General features: G+C 38.8%; 1 pseudogene across 1 annotated transcript; it reads left to right on the forward strand.

Moving 5' to 3' along the window:
* Positions 1-1241: 1241 nt before the first annotated feature.
* LOC308265817 (eukaryotic translation initiation factor 2 subunit 1-like) lies at positions 1242-2191 on the forward strand (annotated as a pseudogene). Its single transcript has one exon. The product of its transcript is annotated as a eukaryotic translation initiation factor 2 subunit 1-like (transcript).
* Positions 2192-7522: the final 5331 nt, after the last annotated feature.

Consider the following 7522-nt stretch of genomic DNA (forward strand, 5'->3'; position numbering starts at 1 on the left):
CTCCTTTTAAAATGCTGAATTTGCATTAAATATATTTATTTTAGTACATTAATTTAGAATTAATTATGAATTTTATATTCCCTAACAATATGCATGAATACAAATGAGAGAAAAATACTAAATATGGCCTACAATATAAACACTATTATTGCTTCCCAAGTATTTCTTTTTAAACTCAATCATTTTCATTTGAATTAGTGTATCTTAGTATAATGCAGGCTACAAGTACCATAGCACTGAAGATAACACGTAAAACTCCTCTCCGCGACCTGCCCGCCTTCTTGCAAGATGTTTTCCTGGTCCACAGCTGTAGCTGTCTCCTACTCTCTACTCTTCGGCCACATTGGCCTCTTGGCCTCTCAGAAGACCCAAGTCCATCCCTGACTCTCAGCTTTTTCCTGGTGTTTTCTTTGTCTAGCAGGTTCACTCCAAATCTTTAGTCCAAGGCCCAGCTCATCATGTAGGGCTTAGTTAAAATGTCACTATGGGCCGGGCGTGGTGGCGCACGCTTGTAATCCTGGCGCTTGGGAGGCGGAGACAGGAGGATCGCTGGTTTGAAAGCCAGCCCCGCTGGCTTAAGAGATCCCATCTCCAAAAATAAAAAAGTATAAAATAGGTCTGGGAGTGTAGCCCGGAGGTAGAAGGGCTTCCAGGAACCCCAGTACCACCAAAAAAGACAAAAATAAATAACTAAAAATAAAAAAATAAAATGTCACTATGGGAAAACATTTTCTTTTTATATTTTCATTGTAATACATTGCCATTTGAAATTACCTCATTGATTTATTTGGGAGCACACAATTTGTAATTAAAGTCAATTTTTCTCTCACCTATGGGTTGTAACTCCCAAGAAACGAGATACTGGCTCTGTCTCTATTAGAATCTGTATCCTCTAACACTAGGACCAAATAATAAATATTTGGGGTTTTGTGGGTCAGTTTTCTCCATTCCTTTCTTCCTTCTTTCCTTCCTTCACTCTCTCTACTTCTGTCTCTCTCTTTTAATAAAAAAATCATGAGATCCTGAAGAAAAAAGAGACGGACCAAGATGGCAGAGATCGCGGTGGCAGCTGTGGCCAGTATTCCTTAGAGGTAGATAAAACCAATCCAGAGTGGGCTTGAGCGGAGCCCACGCTGAGGCTGCTCGCCTGCTGGTGTGGGTCTATCAAGTCTAATCCCTCGGATTTAAGAACTCAGCTCGGGACTCTAGTGCAGGAGTCACACACGTACCTCAGTTGCAGAATGCCAAGTCTAAGTTGTAGATTTTATCAACATAAATATCCCGAAGTAGAAGATGTAGTGATGGTGAATGTAAGGTCCATTGCTGAAATGGGGGCATAGGTCAGCTTGCTGGAGTGCAACAACATGGAAGGCATGATTCATCTTAGTGAGTTATCCAGAAGACGCATCCCTTCTATGAACAAACTCATCCGAATTGGCAGGAATGAATGTGTGGTTGTCATTAGAATAGACAAAGAAAAAGGTTATATAGATTTGTCCCAAAGAAGAGTTTCTCCAGAAGAAGCAATCAAATGTGAAGACAAATTCACAAAGTCCAAAAGTGTTTATAGCATTCTCTGTCATGTTGCTGAATTGTTAGAGTGCACCAAGGACGAGCAGCTTTCGGAAAGCCTGTTCCAGAGGACGGCCTGGGTCTTTGATGACAAGCACAAGAGACCTGGCTCTGGTGCCTGTGATGCATTAAACACGCAGTCTCAGATCCATCGATTTTGGATAGCTTAGATTTGAATGAAAACGAATGGGAAGTACTCATTAACAATATTAATAGGCGTTTGACACCACAGGCTGTCAAAATTCGAGCAGATATTGAAGTGGCTTGTTATGGTTACGAAGGCATTGATGCTGTTAAAGAGGCCCTGAGAGTGGGTTTGAATTGTTCCACAGAGACCATGCCCATCAAGATTAATCTCATAGCTCCTCCTCGGTATGTGATGACTACGACAACCCTGGAGAGAATGGAAGGCCTCTCTGTCCTCAATCAGGCTATGGCTGTGACCAAAGAAAATATCGAGGAGAAGAGGGGTGTGTTCAATGTTCAGATGGAGCCCAAAGTGGTCACAGACACAGATGAGACTGAACTTGCAAGGCAGCTGAAGAGGCTGGAGAGAGAAAATGCAGAAGTGGATGGAGATGACGATGCAGAGGAAATGGAAGCCAAAGCTGAAGATTAACTTTGTGGCAAACAGTCCAGTTTGAGAAGCCCTTCCTGGCCATAACCCCCAGACTTGAAAGTTTTCCAGTATTGAAAACTTCACAGCTGAATATTTTTCATTTCCAAGTATTTAAATTTTCCCAACGTATCAGAAGATGAAATGCCCTCCTAAATGTCAGCTGTTTTCACACAGTAGCTTCAATACATTGAGCATCGAGCGTTTTTTAAGGGAGTGGCTTGATTTCACTGAAGACAAATCTTTAAGGTTAAGAACAGTCCTAAATTGGGCTTGTGATTTGCATTTCTGATGTCTCCAGAGCGGCACCCTTTGTAGTTCAGTGCCTGTATGAAATGTACTGGGGTGCCCACACCAAACAATAAAAGCCCCAATCTTTCTGTAAAAAATGTATTCAAACAAACATCAAATTAATTTCTGGGATATTAAAAAAAAACAACAACAACAACAATCCAACCCGCCTTGAACTGTTGGAGAAATCTCCCCCCAAAAAAGATTGCTCCTGCCCCACATGCTCAGGAATTCTGGACAACATACTATGTAAGAAAAATGCTAGGGAGGAGGGCCAAGATGGTGGCAGCAGCAGTGGCCAGCACTTGGGAGAGGCATGTAGATTCATTCTAATCTACCCTAAATTTTTGAGGAAATACCCCTGAAAGTAGACTGCACCTGCCCCACATGCTAAGGAACTCTGGACAACATACTATGTAAGAAAAATGTTGGGACGTATCAGATGGAGCCCCACATAGTTGGGTTGGCCAGTGTCACATGTTCCGGGAGCCCTGGAACTGGGGACTGCTTCACAACAAAGGGCCAGTGGGTTTTCTCAACTGTGTGGCCAGGAAGCTATAGAAGCTGCCGCTGCCTCACCTAATCTCTCAGCAGATTTCCAGACCCAAGTGACCTCTATTAAAAAAAAAATTGGTTGTGAGTGGATCATCCTGTCAAAGTTACTCACCTTCTGGCTTTCAGGTTTTCAGTAAGTGGGAATAAGTGTGGAGAAATAGAAGCTCTAATACATTGTTGGTAGGATTGCAAGTTGGTGCAACCACTTTGGAGAACAGTATAGAAGATCCTCAGAAGAAGGAAAACGATCCAGCAATACCACCTCTGGGTATCTACCAAAAAGAATGAAAACCAAAATACCAAACTAATGCATGAACAACCATGTCCATAGCTGCACAGTTCATCACTGCCAAATTGTGGAACCAGCCAAGATGTCCTTCAAAAGATGAGTGGGTTTCAAAACTATGGGATATGTACACAATGGAATTTTGCCCAGCCATACGGGAGAACAAAATTATGACATTTACAGTGAAATGTCACAAAAAATAAGAAATCAGATGCTTTTCTTAATGTGCAAAATATTAGGGAGAAATTGGTAACAGGAGGAACTCTAGATGAAGAAGGGACCCTACAGAGAAGCAATGAAGGTGATGTATCTGAGGGGATAAGAGGGAGGATAAGGGAAACTCTTTAAAGCATGGGATGTACTTAAACATATCAAAGTTGATTGGGTAGGTGGGGGGGAGGGGTTAGAGTTTGGGTAGGGGCTGATTGGGTGATGTGTGCATGTATATCTCCACAAGTTTTTTCCCATTGAAATGTATGACTACAATGCACCAATAAAATTTATTAAAAAAATATGAGATGTCAAAATCCAGAGGGTAGAGGAAGTGATGGAGGAAATAAATCCTTTAGCAGCTACAGGCTGAAAACAACTAAAGACTGTCTCAGATTACTGCATGTGTGTTGAAACCTTGACTTAAACCCCCTGGGGTTCCACTGCCTCCTGTGTACTTGTAAGCTTATAACCCCAACCAAGTACTTCTTAGAAGCAGCAAGTACCTCTTATGGATTATCCTGCTGTCCCCCAACTTTTCTTACTTCACTTTATCCCATCTCTCTTATCTATAATCAACTTAAGTTCAAAATAAATAATACATGCTTTCCTTTCCCAATTTTCTTTGTAAAAAGTGCTCTTAGATTTTAGCTCTAGTGGACACATCTTCAACTGCTATTTAGCCTTGCTGCTAGTTATGGAACTTGTCCCAGGACATAGCTCTTTTCTTGGTAGCATCAGTGATGTCTCAGAAAAACCTTTTATTTCAAATAAAGCTTGAATTCAAGAGTTATAATAAACTCTTCTTCTCCTCTTTTTCCTTATTTTTTAAATATTTTTCTTTATTTGAGCAGGTTTTACAATTTAGCCCATGGTTCATATCCTGGCCCATGACATAGGCTTCTTGTTCAATTCCATATTATTCCAAATTCCTGGATCAGTGTCTCTAGAAAAAGGGTCTTTTTTCAAGAATCTCAATAAACAACAAGTGATAAATTTCAGAACAAGTGGATTGAAGTAAATAAGTTTAAGAAGCTATTTCACAAGGAAAATAATAGCAATTAAATTCCACCAAACAATGTCTTTTTCAGTAAATAAAATAATGATAATGTGTTTCCTATTATTTTCTGTGAAAATTATGACAATTTAGCTTAAGTCTCCAAATCACATTAAAGGAGCTGTATTACTTCAGTTTACTCTTTAAAGATGTCAGAAACTGGAATTTGTCTATTCTATTCCATTATAAAAGTGATTAAAATTTAAACTTTAAATAAAAGCATGTTCAGATGTCTGTTTTCAGATGTTGCTGCAAGTGCCAGTGCTCACTACTAAGCTAACCCTTTTATTTGTAAAAATCGAACATGGATTTGAGACTCTGAGAGGTAGCAGGCTTTAATAGGACTTTTCTCAAAAGATCCTTAAATTCTGATTCCAAGTACTAATGCAACAGCATTTTTTTGAATATTTAAAGAAGTTTATTAGAAAGATAGAAATACAGAGGATAGGTACAGCTCCATACCAGACTGGCATGGAGGGGTGAAGCGAATGAATACACCCGCAACAGCATTTAAATGAACTGGAAAACACAGTTATAAACTGGTTTTACTTTCAACATAGTAATCCTTAGCACAGAAGAATATTTTCTCTATATAGATTGTGGTGGCAAGTATAATTTATAATTTACTAGATAATAGAATAAAATATAGAAAAACATAATTAAAAAGAATAACTATAATCCATTTTTCATCTTTGATTGCATTTTTTGCTATGTATTTTTAAGTAATGTTTTCTTATTTGATCTGATTTTGACCAAGTCTAGTCCAAAGCTTTATGAGTAATATTTTAACATTTTATACTTTCACTCATTGGTAGTATTTATGCATTTATTACTTATTTATAATTATTACTCCAAATATTAACTCTGATCCAGGTACTTTACTAAGCACCTGTTTTTTGTTTTTGTTTTTGTAGAGGAAGCCAAGGATAAGGCTAAGAAATTTAATACAGGTAAGTGATAGAACTGGAAGAGGGTCACTTGGGGGCAGGACTGAAAAATGCCAATCAGAAGAGAAAAAAAACGCCAGGCGTGGTGGCACACACTTGCAATCCCCGCGCTTGGGAGGCGGAGACAGGAGGATCGCGCAGGTTTGAAGCCAGCGCGCTGGTGTAAGAGACCCTGTTTCCAAATAAAAAAGTTAAAAAATAGGTCTGGGAGTGTAGCCCGTGGGAGTGTATCCCGGAGGTAGAAGGGCTTCCAAGAACCCCAGTAACACCAAATAAATAAATAAATAAATAAATAAATAAATAAATAAATAAATGTAAAGAAAAAAAGAGAAACAAAGGATATGGATGAAACTAAAAATTAAAAAGGATAACTAAGTTGTGAGAGAGAAGTATAGAACCGAGAGTTATCTTGGGTTGTGAGCACTTGATTAGCTTTTCCTGATGATGACAGGTAATGGAGAATAGCACTTTTCAACCTGGCTCTTCTTCTGCTTAGTGTATTAACTTCTCTGCAAAACCTAAGGCTTATGATGCTGCGTAATATGAGAAGTATTTGGAGGACAAAGGGTTTTTCCATAAAAAAAAAAAAAAACATTTTAACCAAAGCACATTTCCTAAATTTCTACCCACTCAAAGTCATTTGCACGCTACAGAAGTACAGCTGCAGGTGAGGTAGAACATAACCAACCTGGACCAAAGGTCTGTGTTTGATTATATTTTTGATGTTGATTGGTTCAAAATCTCCTCTTCAATGGAAAGTTTTCTCAGTAAAGAAGAAACTTCACAACAGATTCCTAAATAAAGTCATGAGGTGGTAAAAGGCCAGAACTCCATGGAGAACTAGATGAAAATATGGACAGACACATAGAAACCCATGTGTCTGCATGCACAGTCACACACACACACACTCACACACACACACACACACACACACACACTCAGCTTTTTCTTCAGAACATGTCTTGAATGTTTATTATTTTATTCTCATATAAACATATAGTAACATATTTCTCTGGTTATGTCAATGGCTTTAAAAATCTGTTATTTTATGCTGGGTGTGGTGGCGCACGCTTGTAATCCTGGCGCTTGGGAGGCAGAGACAGGAGGATTGCACGGGTTCGAAGCCAGCCTCAGCTTACTTCGAAGGTCTAAGAGGCCCTGTTTCCAAATAAAATATAAAATGGGCCTGGGAGTGTAGCCCAGAGGTAGAAGGGTTCCATCTCCAGTACCACCAAAAATAAATAAATAAATAAAATCTGTTCATTATATCCAATTTTTAAAAACCATGATGAACTCACAGTATCTTAACAATTGACGTTCTTTACCTCTGTGATCTTATTTTTTCCAAGAAGGAAAAATTTTTACATGATAGAGAGGTGATGACAAATGTCTAATAAATCATGACTTACAATTATTAAGAAAAGTCATTCTGGGATATAATATCTTTTTAGGTAGGAATGGGTATTAGAGATTGATCCCAGGGGTATTCTATCTCTGAGCTATAACAGCAGCCTTATTTTAGTTTTAACTTTGAAGTAGGATCTCAACTAAGTTGCTGAGTATTTCACCAATTACCTGAGGATCTCACTAAATCGTTGAGGCTGGCCTCAGACCAGCAATCCTTCTTTCTCGGCCTCCTAAGTACTGGTATTACAGGTATCACCATGCTCAGTGGCATGTTCATCTTAAAAGAAAAAAAAAATATGTATGTACACATTAGCATCTGCGTAAAGTCTATGTGTATTGTATATTTTCTCACACATCCCAAAGGTTCTTGGTGTGGACACAGGCAAAGCACTATGTAATTCCAGAATTTTTTTTTAAATTTATGTATACAGCTGTCATGGTTAGTGAGTATCAAGCTTTATCAGCTCAAAATGCTGTGATGAAGCTAAGAATAATCAGAGAGCAAAAGTGGGATCTCAGGCACCGCCTGTCATATTATTCAGTAGGTTGAAATGGGATGGCTGGCTATGTTTCCTCTTGGT

Source organism: Muscardinus avellanarius (genome assembly GCF_963383645.1).
Source record: "Muscardinus avellanarius genome assembly, chromosome: 8".
NCBI lineage: Eukaryota > Metazoa > Chordata > Mammalia > Rodentia > Gliridae > Muscardinus > Muscardinus avellanarius.